Source organism: Coturnix japonica, chromosome 1, assembly GCF_001577835.2.
Source record: "Coturnix japonica isolate 7356 chromosome 1, Coturnix japonica 2.1, whole genome shotgun sequence".
In the NCBI taxonomy this organism is placed as follows: Eukaryota; Metazoa; Chordata; class Aves; order Galliformes; family Phasianidae; genus Coturnix; species Coturnix japonica.
The window spans coordinates 22,452,606-22,473,140 of NC_029516.1; positions in this window are offsets into that span (position 1 = coordinate 22,452,606).

The window sequence follows — 20,535 nt, forward strand, 5'->3', positions numbered from 1 at the left end:
AGATTCGGAGGCATTTGTGAAAAGAGAACTGTTCTGCACAAAGATGAACCAGAAGCTAAGCAAAGGGCCCTAAACCCCTTAAATAAACAATTCCTGGAGACTCATTTAGTACTAAAATGGGAAAACAGACTCCATTGCTGGCATAAAATCCATTGTGGTTCATATTTAAGACTAGACAGTGATTCATACTGTTTCACTAGACTCAGCATGCTGCAAAAGGCACTTGAAATAATTAACACATAGAATTAAACTACTTGGATTTCACATCATCAAACATTTAACTTTCCGTAATTCCCTCTGCAGCTGTGATTTATTTGCATTTATTATTTTCCCTATTTACCACTTCTCTGTTGCTTTTTAAGTTGCTCATACTTCCTTCTTCTGTGAGCCTGAACACTGGCTCATTGTTTTTGTTTTTAGCTCTTGCGTCTTACTCATACTCACACTTCTGATGGCTGGTCAAAAAAATGCATTGCATCAAATATGGTCCTCAAATTGCTGAAAAGAGTTTTCTGTTTACTTATTTTAACTGTTGCTGTAGCCTTACTTGGTATTCATAACGTGCTTACTCATCACTGCAGTTCGGTTGTCTAATATTGGCAAGAATGCTGCTAAATATTGTTTTTTCTATTTTGCTCACAAAAAATATTCATTTTGCTTTGATTAGGTTTAAGGAAAAACACACATGAAGAGGAAGTCTCATTATATTGTGTTGGGCGATTCAGGCTGGACATTAGGAAGTATTACTTCTCAGAAAGGGTGGTCAGGCACTGGAATGGACTGCCCAGGGAGGTGGTGGAGTCACCGACCATGGGGGTGTTCAAGGAAAGACTGGATGTTGTGTTGAGGGACATGGTTTGTTGGGAGCTATTAGTAATAGGTGAACGGTTGGACTGGATGATCTTTTAGGTCTTTTCCAACCTTGGTCATTCTATGATTCTATGATTCTATGTATCTGAAAGCTTGCATCAAGAAATATAGATCAGAGCCTTCAGCGTGACAAAGTCAATGGATTTGTGGAGACAACAACCCAACTCATAATTTGAGAAAAATGGACAAGTGAAACATTAAAAAAACAGCTTTGACAAAAAATGCCCTTTGAAGGTAAAGTTACAATGCAAAACCTCAGAAAGTATTTATAAACAGAGCAACCAAAGAGAAATCCAAAGGGAGACACTGACTACGTATGTGAAAAAATACAGTATTGGGTCAGGACAAAAATTCGGAAAACCTGTCAAAATCTGTCAATCATCCAGAGCATATGGCTGGGGAAGAAGCATACGGACAAGACAAACAAGCAAAGATGTTTTCCCTAGTTTTCCTGCCCAGACTTCCCGAGCCATCTGTTGATTCCCCAGGCGTTTGTTCCTGATGGATGCTTCTTCCATGACTTTTTCTTCTTTCTCTCCGTATTTTTGACACTTCTTGCCATCAAAGTGTCCTCTGTCAATGAGTTCTACTATTTAACTAGAATCTACGTGGAAAAAATAGCCCGTATTCTCCTGTTTTAATCCCTTTGTCTCTTTAATTCATTTGATCTCTTCTCATTCCTTCATTCTGAGAAATAATGAACAACTCTCTTTGTATTTTATTTTTTTTTTTATACTTACACTTATTTGCGCTGCTTCTATTTTGCCCTCATTGTCCTTTCTCTAGGCTGGTAAATCCCAGCTGATTTAGTCTCCTTTTTGAACATCATCCTTGTCGTTGCATTCAAAACCTCTTCTACAAAAACTATTATACCGTGTTTTAGTGGCAGTCCCAGAAATCCTTGACAAGAGGTATTTTCACAACTAACAAGCTTTCCTCAATGATACCATATTTCAGATTTCAAGGACATGCAGGTTACTCTTACAGGATGTTTTTATTTCAGTTTTAGAGAAAGAGCTGATCTCCCAGGTCTCAGTACACAAATTAATACATGCTGGGTGTGAACTGCGCTCTCACGTGTGCGTAATCGTTTCTTCATTGTTTTTACAATTTGTTGCATGGATCTGGCTGCATAATTCCTTGCCCTGTGCTTTCTCAGTCAATTTGGGGGGAATCTGTTTATCCCTCAAGGGAAATTATGGGAAAGTACTGGCAGACTACCAGCTCCTCTTGAATTAGTCAGCACCTTCGCTGCAAAATACAAGTGTGAAGAAAATACGGGTTTAACTATAGTCTGTAGAGGGATAATTTCTTTACTCTAAGGCATCACCACAGAGGGGTAAAAACTTTTTTGTTTTTCTATGTGTACAGCAGAGCTAATATCTGGGTAAGAGCTTTGGTTGATTCTGCTGTGTGTTCACAGAATAGTTTGGCAAAGGTTTTTGCAAAGTTTCTGAAAATACCGCTGTTATTACTCTTGTTATTTGGCCCTCGCTATTCGCCAGATTAGTAACAATGACAAGGTTGTACAGTGGTACACTTGTTATGAAACACGGAGTAAAGACAGGAAGTGCTGGTCAACATCTCCATTCACAGACAGGGTCTCAGAAGAAACCAAATGCTTGGGTCTACCTTCTGGTGACAGTCACCAGTGCTGTTAAGCCGCCATAGATCCCCAGTTCTGTTGATGAACTGTTTTTCATAGAGCTCATCACCTCAGAATTCAAAACATAAAGCTCAAGCTCCTGTAATTGCTGAAAATGAGATTCAACTCACCTAATTTTAAGAGTGTGAAAGCCTGGTATGTAATGTAAACTACTGAAATCCTATCTGCAGTCAGTTGAAAGATGGATGGATCCATCTTGAGAGCACCCACTCTGTCCATTTTAGATTTCACTTTCCTTGTGCCCTCAGCAGCTCACAGAACAGCTGTAGTGTTGACATTTTAGAAAGATAGACTTGTTGCCAGTTTAATTCCATCATTGTGGAATAATACTCAGAAGACAATGTTATTTTAAAGGGACAAAGCTGCTTCCACAAAGGAAAAGCCTAAGGGAAAACTCGAGACAACTTTGCTAGACACATTATTCCACTCAAGACAACTGGATTAAGCTCTTTACTGTGCTTCTGAGCTGATGTACACAATTCAGGAGTGGAAGCACAGTCATAACTCAATCTTAAAAAGGGTCCAAGCAAGAAAGACGTACATTGAAATGATAAGCCAGGAGTGATTTTCAGAGAGCAGATATTAAACACAGTGCTTGGCTCTCACTGTCCTCCAGTTTCAGCCTTCTCTCACCATTTTTCAGAATCAGAGCTTACTGCCCATAGGCAACGTGTGTAAGCGTCTGGTCATGTGCACTAAGTTCAGGGGCAGGATGAGATGAGGTGCAGTGAGAAGCATCCCCATAAAGCTCCAGCTCTTTGCCTTCCTCACCTACCCCTGGGCATGCCTTACCTACCAGCCATTAGGCTGGGACTGGAACACTCAGAAGCTGTGTAGCTATGCTGTAGGCTGGGGCTTTGTGAGGGTTCTGTACAGCTGAGCTTGCCTCAAGACATCTGCTCTCAGTGTCCAGCACTGCTAGACAGAAACAAGCCGGTGAATGCAGTGCATCACATAAACTGAAGAAACTACCATTCAACTTCAGGCCCTGGAAAGGTACTATAAGTCTGTTTGGAGGCAGGCAGATACCATAAATTCCAGAAAACAAAAATGATATGGGGTAAAATTACAGAAAGAAACTAACAAAATAAATACAAGCCTGCAGGCAAATGTGAAAGCCAAAAGCAAGTGAAATAAATTAGAATTGAATCTTAAAACTGTAACTATCTGAAGAGATGCAATGCTTCTGATGAAACAGTTAGGGCTTCTGCGATTAGGCAACCATATAACTTGTTTGTTGCAGGGCTTGATAACAATTATTTCGTTTTTCTGTTGGAGATAACTAGGCTTTAAACAACAATATTTTGGAGAAATCTCAGACTTTAAAATCATTTTGGAAGTGCATTAGAAAAAGATTTCAACATCTTGCTTACATGCCAGTGTTTCTCTGCTTGAAATCATCTTTGTGCTTACAACTCCAAATCTATAAACACATACTTGTTTCTCTGATGGAATTCATTCCACTGGATCATTGATTATGCAGTCTGGTTTTGTTTGAATATGAAGGCTAGAGAAGCTGTCATATAGGTACATAATCAAACCCTGCAATTATTTTCTGTTGCCTATTTGTGTAACTAATGTTCTGATTACTTTTCAGCTGTAAGGATGCAATTATGTTCACAGATAAGATTTGTCTGCTCTTGTTTATCCTATCTTCACTAAAGCATTGTTCTTTTTACTGTGAGAAATGCAAGAGAGGAGCACACTATAGCCTTCATAGCATTAAAAAGGTAAGAGATTTGAGTTATTTATACCTTTGAAACAAGGAAGGGTTGTTTCAAATTTTACTCCCTGAAGCAATGTCACTGTATGTATGATTTTTTCTTTCTTTCTGCAGAATGTAATTACATTCTCTGTAACACTGTTGCACTGATGACCTGCAGTGCCCAGGCAGAACTATGCCTCAGAGCAAAGGGGTGTCCTGTCTGGAAGCGCTCAAGGGAGATGCGAGAAAGTATGGGGTGTGACTGGTTCTGTGGTATGGACACATCCACTGGGAACTGGGCTCTTGAAATAGTTTTGGAAAGCAGCAGCTGATGGATAGTTACACCCAGGACTGAAACTTTTCATGCTTACACAACTCTATGGTCACCATTCTCAGCAATATGGAACTGATGTTCTTATAATAAACTTCATTATGAACTTTAAAATGAGTAGGAACCATAAGGATTTTGACCTGGCATAGCTCATCCTCCTTAGTTCTTTTGTTGTCATTATTCAGCATAAGTAAGTGAAAACAAGCTTGGAAACGTCCCTCAGGTCTAGAACCACTTCCACTGAGGACAATGGGGATGTACCTTGTGCCTATAATATCCCCAAGACACTCAGAATTAATGAACTCCCCTTTCTCAGGAGTTATTTTATTACTATATTTTAATGTGATCACATACATACAAAAGGAGTTTCAGGACAGCACAGTTTGATTTTGTACTGTGGAGGTAAAAGTAGATATTTCAGTGTTGCATCCAAAAGTAAACATGTTCATGTTTTTACACAGGCCTTCTGTTTTTTTCTGGCATGTCTGGTTAATTCTTAAGAGAAAGGGTAGGACAGTAGTCAACCATATGGTCAGAAAGAAGCTGATTGCAGGTGGTCCTCTAGGTACTCCTGGCACAGGAGCTGGCAGAGATCTAACCATCAGGTCCCACCTGTATCGCTACCTTCCAGGTTGTCCCATCTCTGGCTCCCTGACTTCTTGCCTGCCATTCTGAACTCCTCAGAACAATCAAGGCTATGTTACACACACTATGTACTCACTGCTTCCTTGCTTCCTCATGGACATCCAGCACCAAATGGGTAGAGATGTGAGGGCCATCATACCCACCCTTCAGAAGTGGCCTGGCTGCCTGGTAAGGGGTGTGATACACCACTGGGGCATCTCCTTGTGGGCTGGAGCCAGTTGACTTCCTACTCAGGTGGTTTGAATTTCCTGCTCTAACCTCTATCTGCAAAGAACACGCCGCAAATATACTGAAGTGAGATGAAATGGAATAGTACAGTTGTTCAGCGCTATGTAGGAAATGAATAGAGTAATAAGAGTTTACACTCTGAAGCTAAGAATTGGTTCAGAGATGGATAAAAATTACCATGACGTTTTCCTGTTGTTTTCAGTCAAGACAAATTCTTCTGCTTATTCATAGTCTATTTTAAAATGTATCTTTACTTTTCTTCTTCTAGATTCATTCAAATGTAAATCTATTGACTTTAGCAGAGTTCTGATATTTGTCTCATTTCCTCAGTGTATTTTCCAGTCTTACGCATGACTTTTCCTCCTGAAACACCCAACAGAGAAAAACACACCAAGGTCTATGATGTACAAAATAAAGCACCTTCAAATTGCTGGAGGCTGAGGGGGCAACACTGCACACTGACTTTGTTTTAGTCCCTTTTGTAGACCTCTGCTGTGAGATGAATATTGAATTGGGTGTATCCATCTACATGCATAGGGAAGTATTTATTGTACTCTTCTGATTGCTAGCCTACAGTTGAAATATTGGAATCCTCTTTTAAGGGGACTAATACACTGAGCTATTTTTAGAGTTTAGAAATAAAAACCTGAATAAAGAAATTCAGAACGATTAATAATTTTTTTCTGATGGACCGATGACCAATAAAAACATAAATTAAAAATCATGAAAACAAAACTTTTGTTCCTCAACTCTGCAGTAACACATGGCTGAACACACAAAAGAGGAATGGTCAGTCTTTTACATCTAAAAGGAGAGTTCCTAATGGATTTATCACAGAAATGCTCCTGTAGTGAGCCAGAAATCATAGAGGCATCTATGATTAGAAAATCATATAAGAAATTTTGCTTCTAGAAAGAGAATGGTTAAGGTTGGTGGGAAAACAAAGAAAGCTTGTATTCATGCTGCACTACAGTATCCTTGGATGAACACTTGGGTCTTTAATTTTAGCAGAGTCAAATACTACAGTGCTTAGAAGCAGAAATGCAAATATTTGCACTTAGAATTAATGCTTTTATTCTTGTAGCTGTGTGTATCTGCTGGTAAATTTTCAAGTACAGAACTAGAAGTGAGATAAACCTGGCAGTTTAGGATGCTAAAAGAAAGAGAAGTACGACTTCATGGTACTGTCTGGTGCCTGAAAGCCTGGAGAGCTGGGTGATGACAAGAGCTGAGATCATCCCATCTCATTTCTCATGAATAATCTGGAGAGATGTCCTTCTCTTTAGTATCCCCTGATGGGGGAGAAGCAGGAGAGTCTTTCTTTAGATGATCCAGCAATGCAGCTGTTAGAGTAGCAGGGGTAGAGATCGTCAGTGCTTGGGAAAATACTGCTGGCAACAAAATGTTGATCTGGTTGCATATGGGTTGTGGCTTTACTTCAGTTTACAGAAAAGGACTGTTATCACAAATAGCTGAAGATAGATATTTAAACTGAAAATTAATAAGGCATCCCCATTAATCATGTATTCCAGCGTCTTTATCACAGCATGGTTTCTGGAGCATTTTCCTTGACAGTCCTTGACGATGGACAAGGACCTCAATATTCTGGTACAAGGTATGGCGCAATGCTACTCTTTAAGTGATGGATGTGTGCTCAAACGTTGAATGTTGCCAAAATCTAGGTGATTCTGGTATTCTCATCTGCAGAGATGTGGAAAGGCAGGGTTGTTTTAAAATATATCTCCAAATTTAAATGGCTTGAGGGATATTAACTCAGGAGTCAGTTAAACTTAGTCGTTGTTGTGAAGTTAGTAATTGGAGGCAGAGCTTTCCCACACAGCAGAAGCTGGATTAAGCATCCTGCTACTTGGTCTTTGTGCACGCCTATTTCACACAGTGCAAAATGTCCTTGCAGTTATATCCATTCATTGTGGACACCAAATGATGAATAACAGCTATATGGCAGCCTGCTTGGCCTTTGGCTGTTTTTCTAAGCCTACAAGACAAACTTGGCCATCACAGTGGAGGATCAGCTACACCCAAGTAAACAGTCTGATTCAGAGTTTCTTTCCCTTGGCTAAATGAAATGTGCACAGGAGAGTCAGCAACCCCCAGTTTGAAGAACACAGGATTCACAAGTTGCAGCCTAGTGAAGAAATATACTACGTTGCTGAAGACCTTTTTCTTCCAAGCCATAATAGCCTTTTACAAAGCATGACATTTGTTCACCCTTTCAGGGCTGGCAATGCTGAAGGTCCCAGTCTCCAAAGATGTTCTGAGCTCTCCCATCATTCTGATGGCTGTGTCATCTCCCAGGCCCAAAGAATTGTACAGGGTGCACAGCACATCAGGATCTCCCAGGGAACACTGTGCTACAGCCTGCAAGATGCCCCTTGTTGCCACTAGCCAGGGTTGAGGCTGCTGCTGCACTTCTGTGAAACAATGGGCTCAGCCATATTTCATTGTCAGTGTAGTGACAAATGTTGGCCTCCCGAGACTCCCAGACATATGTAACTTGGCTGGCACTCAATGGCAAAGGTCATGAGTTGTCATCTTGCATCTCCAAGTTCAATGAGATGGTTCTGTGCTGTGTTAGTCTCTGTGTATTAAGTTTCAGCAAAGAGAGGGTGGTGGAGGAGGAAAGAGATTCTTATCTGGAGTTAGGTGATGTTAAATGTTCTGAATAATTAGATAAGATTGTGTGTGCCAAACAGACTGTGTTTTCTGATAAGATGTCTCTGGTTCCCTCTGCCTCCCTGCCCTCCAGGACATGCATGCATGCACATACCCACACATTTTAAGTGGTTTCAGGGCTCATTAAGTTAGCTGGGCTGATAGCTGTAGAAAATGTCATTCCTTCTCAGTGGGGCAGTGAATCCATGTTCTGTGCATTTTTGGTAGTCTCAGAAAGTAGCTAAAGTAGGTGAAAATTCACTTTCCATAGTCGATCCTTTTATTTTCAGCTTGGACTTTTAAAGTCTGACTGAAAAGCACACATTGTCTGGGCAGAAGCCCAGAGCTTACACCATAGTGACTGCAGCAGCAGCTCAGTTTGCTTTCAAAGCTCCTATTGAATTTCTGAAGAGGTGTGTCAATTTTATTGGGAACAGTCATGTAGGGATGCACACAGTATCTCCCTGGCCTCCATCTGAAAGGAGTTTGGACCAAATCTGAATCATGCTGGAAAATATGATGTGAAGACAATTGTGCAGGGGTCTTCATATGGACCCAGCTCCTTCTGAAGCTGGAGAAGCCAAGAGGAGGACTGGTCTTACACACTCTGCCCCAAACTAAGTCCACCCTCTCACAGCTGCTCCTAACAGAGAGAAAACATCCTCCTCAGTAAAGTGGCCTTTTGAATGTTTCTTTCCATACCCTCTCACTTCCCTGACTGCTGCCACTGTTAATAATTTAGGATCTATAGTAGTTTATCAGGCAGAATGGCTGTAAGCTCTAGAAAGCAAGCATATGACAGAGATGGAAATGCCATAGAAATCACAGGAAGATCATAGAATCGTAAAATGGCCTGGGTTGAAAAGGACCACAATGATTATCGAGTTTCAACACTCCTGCTATGTGCAGGGTCGCCAACCACAAGACCAGGCTGCTCAGAGCCACATCCAGCCTGGCCTTGAATGTCTCCAGGGATGGGGCATCTACAGCCTCCTTGGGCAACCTGTTCCAGTGTGTCACTACCCTCTGCGTAAAAAACTTCCTCCTAATATCTAACCTAAACCTCCCCTGTGTCTCAGTTTAAAACCATTCCCCCTTGTCCTATTACTATCCATGCTTGTAAACAGGCATCCCCCCTGTTTGTATGCTCCCTTCAAATACTGGAAGGCCACAATGAGGTCTCCTCAGAGTCTTCTCTTTTCCAAGCTAAACAAGCCCAGTTCCCTCAACCTTTCCTCATAGGAGAGGTGCTGAATCCCTCTGGTCATCTTAGTGGCCCTCCTCTGAACCCGCTCCAAGAGCTCCACATCCTTCCTGTACTGGGGTCCCAAGGCCTGAACACAGTACTGCAGATGGGGCATCACAAGATCTGAGTAGAGGAGGAATATCACCTCCCTCTCCCTGCAGGCCTGGACAGATACCTTCTATAGTTTAATAGGACCGTCCTCTGTGCCATACTCTCTGCAGAAGAAAACCTCTTAGATTGTAGAGGAACTGTGTGTTTTGATAATCTGAGCATGATTCTTACATGATATGAGTACCAGGTCCAAGCAATGAGGCTGTGCTGCCTTCCAGTGGAGGTGTTTGCTGATGGCTACCATCTGTGATGAGGGAACATTGTGTCTTGTGCAGTCTCATGGCAGCTTACTTCTCACACACACACTTTACAGTTGACTTCCTTGCTCTGATCCCTGGTGATGAAAGAGCAAGATGGGATGTGAGGCTGTGACAGGGCTGTGGGTGAAGGTATGCTTCCTATGGCTGGTGCTGTCCCACTACTATTTCAACCACAGGGCAGTCAGATAGTGGCTGATTGTGTTAGGTGATGAGAGAGCCATACTCAAGAAAAACTGGGGAAGAGGGGAAAAAGTGAAAACATCCACCCGGATTCCCTTCAACATCTGCTTTTCCAGTGCAAATAATTTCTGAGTGCAAATTAATGTATGCTAGGCAAGACAGCATGTCACCCCTTGCCCTCCTTTGATCTCATCCTTGTCTGTGAATCACTGAACTGTTAGATGGAAAGCGATGTGTACCGAACAGCCCCTGTGCCCAGGGCTGTGAGCGGGTGCACAAGGGCAGAGCTCTGCAGGGTGCAGGGGTGGACTTAATGTCCTGGTGAGCCATGGCTGGCAGTACTTCTCTGTGAGCCTTCTGGTGAGAGACACTGAGCCCAAATAAGAGCTGCTATTTCTCTTGGTATTTGCACTTGGTATTGATGTACCCTTGAGGAAATAAATACAATTCTGAAAGTCTCCATATGTGCATGACCAGGGCTGCAATGGGAGCAGAGGGGGAGTGTGTGCTCTGCCCTCCCAGCAAAGCCAGTGTCCACAGCCTTGCCTGGGGCAAGCTTAAAGTAAAGGGAAAGAGAATACTCTTGAAACCTGGGCCATAATTATTATTTATTTCAACAGCAATTTGCCTTATTATGGTGCACAGCATTTGTTACCCGGGCAACAGCTTTCTGTAGAGGCCTGGCTCAAATTAAAGTCAATCGAGCAAGATCTGAAGTCAATATTGGTATTATATTTTAAAACCAAGATACAAGGGAGTCAGCAATCTCACCTAACCATTGTGTTTTTTATTGTTGTCTTAGGCAGACACAAGGAGCTGTGATGGTCTGTGTCCAAGTAATACTTTTCTGTGCTGTGCCTGGTCAATCTGCTCCATGTGCATTTGCAAATAAAGTGAATTTTCCAGAGTCCTGCTTTTGCCTGAGGCAGTAGGTGTGAGCATGGCCGAGTGACGTGCTGAACACTGTGAAGAACTGCTATCCCAGTGCCTGACCTGCTGTGCAGGCTGCACACCTCACACAGGCCTGGTCTCCTGTGAAAGAGATGGAGCATAACAGGTCTTCTAAGGTCCAAGGCAGAACAAAAGTAAAACAATAGAGCTAAGCGCTATAAACTATAAATATATTATTCTCTTCATGAATTCGGCATAAAAATGCAACTCAAACACAGGGAGCTTAAAAATGAAACTTTTGGGAGCTAACCTCTTTCATATCTTCTCTCATTTGTATCTTGTGGGTTTTTTTCGTTTGCTTGTTATGTGAGTATAGAGCTTTTGTCACAAATAACCTCCTTGAAAGATTAAAAGGGCCTAGATAAAGTAGTAGGAACTTTGTTGTGAATGGCAATGTAGTACAGCTCAAATATTCCTGCCAGACAGCTCTGCAACAGTAATCCTTTAACAGGGCATTTTTCCTGCAGGTTGTAGACCTATTATATAGATCTGACCGGCTATGAGAGACTTTCCTCTTTGGATGGGGCTTTTCCTCCTGGCAAGACACTGTCTCTGTTATCTGACCCTTCCTTAAAGCCCTCAGCTGGCCCTTCTGCGCCTGGGGCTGATGAAGCATTGGACTTGTGGTAGCAATGACAGACGTGCTCCCAGCTGCTTTGTGGCTGCCTATCTGTCCCTGCTGTGTCTGTCCACAGCTCTCTGCAGACAGCGGTGCTCAGGCAGGGTGCCAGCTGCTGGGGCTGGATCCAGCAATGCCCACTGCTTTTACAACTATCACCCACCTTCTGGTGGTGCTGCTCAAGGCTGTTCTGTTTCCTGTCATCCTACCCCTCACAAACTCTGTACAAATGCTGAAGAGAACAGTTCTCAATGTTAGAGCTGTTGGGTAGCAAATATTTTGCTGGAAAACCTTCACTAAGATGCTGCAAAATGACCGTAAGCTAGTGCCCACTTTCTGACAGCCTTCACAAGTTCACAGCTGCCAATAAACTGATGGCAGTAAACAATTACAGCTGCCCAGTGCTGAAGAACAAGAGCATTTTAATAATCTTAGAAGTACTTCAGCTGGCTGTGCCTCACGCATTTGGGTGTTCAAGCTTGTGCTCTGAGAAGTTGTTTCAGTTTGTGCTGAAAACGTGTGATGCCTTTCTTGCTAACATGGACCTTGTCTGTTGATTCAGTACTTACTAATAACACCAGCAGTTAACTATAGGAAGGACTGCTCCATCTCATGCAGATAGAGAATGAGGTATACGTGTTGAATAATTTGCTTCTTGGCAAAGGAAAGGATTTAACTCGGCTTTGGCAAAAATAAGCGTTTATTGGTTGCTGAGTTTTCCATGAAACCTTCCTGATTTCCTACTTCACAGGGTCTTAGGAGGTGCAGAGCATCGGAGGTAACAGGTTTTGGACAAAGTGTTATCACTGGCACTGGTGGCTGTTAATGATTAGCAAAAGCTCTTCTCTTCCGAGAACATCTTGGCCATGCCCCAATTTCATAACATGCAAATTCCTCACTTCAGTTTTAATAAGCTATTGAACTGTGTTTGCCACTGGACTGTTGTTATTGGAGCTGCTCGGAAATTATTTTTCTTAATGAAAACTCTGCTTTATGATGAAAAATGAAGCTCATGTTTTCAATTGAAAATGGTTTTGTTTTGTTACCTCAAGCGTCTCATGAGACCAGTAGTCTGCATGCCTCATGCTCCAAACTCTTCAGTTGTGTGGGCTTCTTAAACAAGCCGCTCCTCCCTTGGTGTGCTTTTCCCTTTTACTGACCTGCTGTGGGACTCATCGTATTATATCTTGCCCAGATAGGAAACCTGGGAAACAGAGGGGACTGGAGACAGCTACAGATTTCATCAACCGCCACAGGAAAAATCCTGAGATGTTTCAGGTTTTAAGGAAAAATAATAATAATAATAAAAGAAAAATAGATGATTTAGATTTCTGGTAATCTACGTTAAGGGGAGAAAAAAAAAAGAAACCCAACACAACAATTATTAGATTTCTGGTAATCTGCTTTTTGAAAAAACATGTAGTTTTGTCTGGTAAATGGCCAGTTCTCACACAAAAGGAATTAATTTTGACTGTAAGAAAACCGTGATAAAAAAGAGTTTGTGTATCAGTGATTGCTTTTCCTTTTTGAGGAGCCATGCTAATTCTGTCAGAGAGCTGGTCTGTGCTGCACCGCAAGAATGTCTGTAAGACTTATGCTTACAACGTTATAAGTGCCTGCACTTGAAATAAACAGAAACAAAGTGCCAAACACAATGGAAATTAGAAGAGACGAACTGACCAGCCACTTTTGTGTGCTCAGATTCTTCTGTTGTGTAATGAACGGGCAGGTTAACCACTTTACTGATTAGTAATACTGAAGCATTATACACTGTGCACAGTTCCTTTCAGGCAATTTCAGACTGATTTTTTCAAGGTATTTGGACCTAAAGATATTGCATGGGATGCTTGTTTTTCTTTTTTTCAACTTCCTTGGGTACAGTTGTACAGGGATTGATATGACTATCTCTTTAATAGAATCTATTTTTCTGCGTTTCTTCTTATTGGTGTGATATGTTATTAGATTTTGTTAAAAGAAATATGTTGTTATTCTTAACTCAAAGTCTGCAGTGTTGCTCCAGCTGCCCTACAGCAGCAGCAGGTTCTGGTGTTGCACTGCCAGTTACCTTCCTCTCCCAAGTTCAGTCTACACTTCAGGTTGCTCATGCTGCTGTTTGCACATCCTATTCTCCAGCATTCAAGTTCTTTATTGCAAGTCTCTAATTTGCCTGAGTTAAACTATCTGGATTTTTACAGTGCTGAGAAGATAAAAATGGGGAGAAATTTCATACTATCCACATTGTGAATTTAAAACACATTTGTGTACAGTATGCTCAGTTCCAGTTTTGCTTCATTGACAAGAATGTAAGATTTTCTACCTGTAACAAAACATCTTGCCAGGCCTCATGGCTTTATCTAATATGTTCTGTGCATTTCTGATCTCTGTTAAACATGTGTTTTCAATGTCAGTTGAGCTGTTTGCCGAGGTGCTCTCACTTCTTTCTGCTCCTCCTTTCTAATTCCCCAGGGGCAGAAGGGCAGTTCTTTGGTTAGTGGGAGCCAAGAGTAAAATTTTCAAGGTTTCGGGTCAACTAAGGTCTGACTGATGGAGTTTAAGCATGTTAGTTGTGTTTATCCTATAAACAAGCCATCGTGCCTTCCATGATACCTCAGAAGCCTTTTGTCTTTTCCTCCTGCTCCTTTGAGACTGATGGAGCAGACAACACTCACTGACTGACTCCTTTGATGTCAACGGGATGAAAGCCCTGGCTGAATTGGGCTCTCGAGATGACTTAGAGTATTAGTTTCTGATTGCCTTAATAAATACTGTAGCAAATCTACATCTGCCAGAATAATTTAAATACAGGAACTGTCTTTCTCATAGCGGTATTGTGTAATTATATTGTGCCCAGGAAAAATAGCCCTCTCATGCCTTCAGGATATTTCTGGAAGCTGCTGCTTTACAATATTCATTTTGATTGCTTTTCAGATAGGTAAGCCCATTGGTTTATCTATCGCATGGTCAGTCTGGCTTCCTTTGTTGTACATGACTACATCGTGTGCAATCTACCTCTGGTTTAAGGAGCTAAAATTGGCTGGCTGAAGGTGAGCAAACTGGCATTCATTCTCTGAAACATGAGCATAGGAACTGCAGTGTTAGTTCCCACCTTATTTTCTCTCTTCACATGTGATCAAATCCCACATTCAAAGATGCTAATTGCTTTTAAGACCTAGATCTTTTCCATCTTCATGGATAAGCCAGGTTTGCTTTCTCCCGAATCCTGCATGTATTCTATACTTGCAGCCTATTGGACAGCTGTGCTGCTGCTGCATTGCTGCGAGCAGATACAGTTATGTGACCCTGAAGGTGCCTCAGTGGCTCTGCATTAAAAAGTTGGGATTAGGAAATAAGCAGTTATCCATCTACTAAACAGAGCATGGCATTTTCTGAATAACAAAAAGATCCATGTGTCTGCTGTACAGACAACGTCTGGAGAACAGACAAACCTTTTGGATAGCTCCCTTTTACAGGCTGTCTGTTCTGCCCAACATAGACAAGAATGCTGATTTTTGCTTTCCAAAGGGTTGCAGTGACAGCAAACCTCTAGGCATTTTTCATGTTTATTTCATTGTCTCCAAACAATTACTAAAAACTTCTTGAAGATTAAAATTAACCTATTTATGTTTAATTGGACTGTGCTTTGAAAATCATGACAGGAATCTTTTTTTACTTCTTAGCTAGATTTAAAAATAACCAGAAAACATAACTACAGAGACTATAATTGAATAGTACTGACATTTTTAATTGCTTGCTGCTTATGTTCTAGGCTTAGCATCTGTAACTGAATATTCAATAAAAAATCAGCAAGGTTTTCTTACTAGACTCTTATTGTAGTGAACATAATGTAAATTAATTCTTACTTCCAGCTGCTAGTAATCCAGTTGGTATTCAGTACTTAGCATGCTGAATCTGTGAGAGAAACTTATCCCCGCATAGGAAAGCCTCTTTGACTTCTGTACAATACTAAATAAATAATGTTGTGACAGTTTTTTAGCAGTGTCACCACTCCTGCCTGTCAAGCAGTGTTTCAGCACCTTGCAGACTGCCTGGTAGCAACAAGACCCGTTAGCTCCGCCTAAATGAAAAGCATAACTTAATTTACAGGTCGGAAGAGTCTTTAAAGCACCGTCAGGCTGTAGGCAGAGGAATCGGTGGGGCCACAGGCCTCACAAACAGCCCCGTGTAGGCCCTGTGCTGCAGCCCTGCCACCATCCCCACAGCCAGCGGCAATGCTCAGAGGAGCTGCTCCTCAGGGAGGGCTTCTTGCTTGACGTGTATGTAGGCATCCATGCACTCTGCCTCTTCCTGTTTATTATAAAAATAAGTCTGAAAAGCCTTGCTACCCACATTGTTGCACAGCAGCGAAATGGGATAGCCACCCATGGTTCTGATTTATATAGAAATTCCGGATATAAGAGATTGCACAGCAGATTGTCACTGACCTGCTCCAATTTAAGCTTGGGTGGCGGACTATTCTTTTCCATTCCTTTTTTTTTTTTTTTCTTGTGTGTATGAACAACAAAAGGAGGAATATGGGATGAAATAAGAAGACAGATGTGGAACTGAACTTTCTGTTATCAGCAGCTAATTCCTTTTTGCTTTATAACCTGTGATGTCCAGCATCCGATGGTTCTGCATATGGACTTCTTACAGAACCATGATGCCTGCCTTGTATTTTGCCCTTTTGAATGTATTCATGTTTAATCAGGGTATAATTGCGTATTTTCCCAGATGCTGCCTTGCTTGCAGCTGTGGCAGCAGTGTGTAAGAAGAGTCTTTGTAACTTCAGTTAAATAAACTACAAATGCAAAGGGTGTGGAAGCTCTTTGTTGAGGACAAGTGCATTCAAAATGAGAGGTGCTATTTTTCTACACTGACCCCTAATAATTTGCATAAATCACCTGCCTTAGTTTATCCAACAGGCAAAATGCTAGAGAGCACGTTTTACCCCCAAGGGCTGCGGGCAGAACTCATTAATGTTTAATAAGCATTTTCAAGTGCTTTTGCAAGATCATTCTATTCACAGTGGGTCACGCTACTGAGACCTACAGGTGAGGTACCTTGTAACGAGCAACTATTACCATAGTATTATTCACTTCCAAGCACAAATATTTTGGTAGAGTATAAACAATGATGGTATTTTTACAACTAGCAATTAATTATTTTTTAATGATTTAATGTAATTAAGTAATTAAAGTGTTATTTCTAATTAAAACAACATTAATTCTACAGCAATGACATTCACTTTTTTTCCCTTGACAAATCAATCAAAATTCTGACACTGATAGCCAGAGATCTTGTCATTAAATTCTTATGACACATCTTAGCTCTGACTGCCTCCCCATGATATGCGTCTTTCCTATCAGTAAAGCCTGAATTTTCTTCTCTTCTCAGCCCTAGATAAGAGGTTTATTACTTATTTATAACAACTCCCAAAATGGGCCAGATGTATTTGTATGGGTCAGTTGTTGACCTGAAGTGGTTAGCACTGGGATGTCTGAGGGCTGTATATAATTATCTGAAGGGAGGGTGCAAGGAGGATGAAGCCATGCTCTTTTCAGTGGTGCCCAGTGCCAGAACAAGAGACAGTAGGCAGAAACTCCGAACACCGGGAAGCATTCCTGTGCTGTTCAGGTTTCTCAGAGGGGCTGTGGTGTCTCCACCTTGGAGATCTTCAAAAGATCACAGTCCTGGGCAACCTGCTCCAGTAGCCTTGTTTAAGCAGGCATTGGACCAGATGGTCTCTAGGGGACCTTTCCAACCTCAGCCCTTCTGTGGTTCTGTGATTCTGTATTTCAAATGTTTTTATCCTGTTTTATTTTTCAGTCCTACGGCTGCCTAATAGATGTTACCTTTGTTTACAAAAGTTCTGCCAAGAAAAAAAAAAAGAAAAAAGCCTTTTTGAGAGAGATATCCATGCAAAGATTTCTTTATCTTACACATTTTATAGCCAACTCTAAGGCAGGCTGAGGAAGGGAACTCCAGCTCTGTAGGAATTTTCATAATTTTAGGCAACAGATCATAGAAAAACATTTGAAAATGCATGTTATCTGAAGCAGAAAAGCTGCAATGATAATTGACTTGTTTCAACACTGCAGAAATTAATTTGTGGCTGGCTTTTTCTTTTGATTTACAATTCCAATGAAATTAAAAAGTTCCTGTGGAATATTTTGATGTATCTGAAACTCTCTGATGGAGAATATACAACCGCTATTGGAATACTGAGTCCTGCTAATGATTCTTGAGGATATTTGACCTTGAAATTTTCGTTCTTAAAATAAATTTTGAAGCAGATTTGCTGGATGCTGGTAATGCACATAGAGGATTTTGGAGGAAGTGTGTGGCATTGTACTCTGGTAAAACCTTTGTTCTGCTGGCCAGGTGTCTAGGAAAGACAGCCTGCAAACAGTGTAAATAAAACATTTCACTAAGGATTTGCCTCAGCACTCAGTCATCGGTATCTGTAGCAGAAGGATGACCAGGAAGGTAACAAAGGACATTGTTTGACAGGAAGTGCATCTCAGTTGCTGAGCGGTGTTTCCTTTATTAATTCTTGTGGGGAAAAAACCAACAACAAATCAATACTCTTTAAGAAGGCAAAAAGCCTGTGATTCATAGGATCGCCATAGAACCACAAGATGTTCATGCTTGAAAGATTACAACTAATCAATTTTAAGTACAGGTGACTGATATCCACTGGAATGGAGAAGATAAGAGGCTACCTGGCTTGTCTATCCTCTGGCAAGCATGAATAAAATCTATATTTGCCATGAGTTAATATGTGGAGAAGATCTGCTGAAGAACTATGACCCTAGCTTGGCAAATGCATAGTATTTTTCTAATTACATGTAAAAGCCTGTTTCATTTTAACCTGAAATACCTTTCAAGAATCCTGAATACAACAAATGACACTGTTCTTGATGCTTTATAAGAAATGCTGAGGCTCTAAGCCAGTCACTTTTTTCACTGCTGATCAACTGTGGAAATGAAATGAAATATTAAAATGTAGGTCAGAGACGGCCTAGGAATGCCCTTCTTCTGCTGAGACTGAAGATTGTGAATCCCTGCTGCTAGAGCCAGAAGATGGTAGCCAGCCATAAGGGAGATCTACACATTTACAAACTGTGGAGCATTAAAGATTAAACTGTTCACTGCTCCCCATTCAACTATGACTGGAGTTTGTCTGTCATCATAAGAAAACGGTTAAGATGTGATAGAGCTGGCAAGCAACTCACAGAGTGGCCCTTCTTTTCAGAATTGTTCCTGTTATTGTCTTTAAAGTACATGAGACTTTTCCCAGCTATAGGGACAACTTTCCGGACCTTAGGAAACACAGAAGAAAAATGGTCCTTTGCAAATTTTGTGAACATAGAAGAAAACTTCTTTTGCAAGCTTTCAATTTTGCACAATACTTTTTGAAGTTCTGCCAGTTGTATCAATAGCAAAACCACATTGGGTTGTTCATAACAGTGGTTAAAAATATGATATGCTTGTCCCGCAAACTGATCACATTGCTGACCTTTGTAACACAGCCACAGTATTACCGCAATGAAATGCACTCCCTTTGGCTACTGCAGGTCCCTAGTTCTCACTGACACCCGGAGTATTCCTAAAAGTCCAGGAGCAGTGATCTAGATGCAGAAAAATCTCTGGCAGAGCAGCTGAACCCTTCTTCACTGAAGAGAATAGGTTGAGACAACAAAGGGCCCCAGCTTTGCCCCTGGCACCCGCAGCACCTGAGCACTGCCCTGTGAGCTTGGAGCCACTGACCTGGCAAAGCACTGTCACCTGATAGTGACAGCAGCTTCTGTCACCTCTCATCTTTTCTGCAGCTCAAGGACCAAAAGCAAAAATCTCACCATAGAGAAGATCTGAAGATGTCTTCTGTGTGCCTGACGAAGCCTTGCCATTTCATTGCTATTCTCCCTCCACACTGTAGAGTATGTTACCAGGGCCTGTATGCAGTCACTGCAATCAGAAGTTCAGGATTAGGTCTGTGTTTGCCCCCTCTGGCACCCAGTATGAGTCTCTGAGGATCACTAGGCTCTTAAAACAGCTGCAAAATCTCCAACCACTCTTAAGGTCCTGAGCTGCTGATGTCCTGAAAAGACCTCTTAGCGATATCATTGAAAAGCTTCCAAGCACGAACCCACCCTTCAATCTACAATTGCAAGGGGTTTTGTCAGAGTACTGCAGTCTTATACTTCAGGGAAATGAAGATGATATGAGCAGAAGTGTTAGCTGCACTATCACTGTTCTATGAATCAGTGCTGATGACAGCTGTTTGTCAGATATGCTTTCTACTCAACAACAAACAAGTTCCAAAGCTGTCTGTTGATAGCTTGCTAATCTGAATTGCATTAGCTAAACATTTCCTATCATTGCATTCAACATGGGAATCATCCCTTAGTTGGATTCTTAGTGAGAGATTCAGGCTCTTGTTTCTTCCCAGCAGACTGTGCTCAGTTATGTTGACCAGGAGATTTTTTCCATTACCTGGTACTAATAGCTCCAAAGTCCAAACAAGAAGATTACCTAAATCCAGCAAATGTGTACTAAATGGTAACACTAACAATTTAACAACAGAGTTATAAGCAGTAAGTTACTAAAGTCAAGTTGTCTCTCTTCCCTTAGTTTTCCCCTTAATGGTCTCATTACTTTTTGTAGTTGAGTACAGCAGTTAATGGCCTCAGCTATAAATCCGGCAAAGCAAGGTTTTAAATCATCAAGGTAGATCTGTGCTACTGGTTTGTCTTGTTATTTTCCATGTTGACCTCTGCAGCCTTTATTTAGGTCATGGCTCCTTTAATTTTAACTGCTTCAGAGTCAGACAGGCAATATCTAATTCTGAAATATTAAATCTTAACCACATACACGACAGGTCAGTGCATGCTCCAGGCTCTACAAAATGATGAATAAAGGCTTTCCAGGCATGCAGTCAGTTAAAACTGATGATAAAAACAAGGTTTCATTTTATTTGTCTCTTGAAGCTCAAAACTTTACTATTTGGGTTTTATCAGCAGTCCAACAAGGGACAGAAAGTCCCTTTT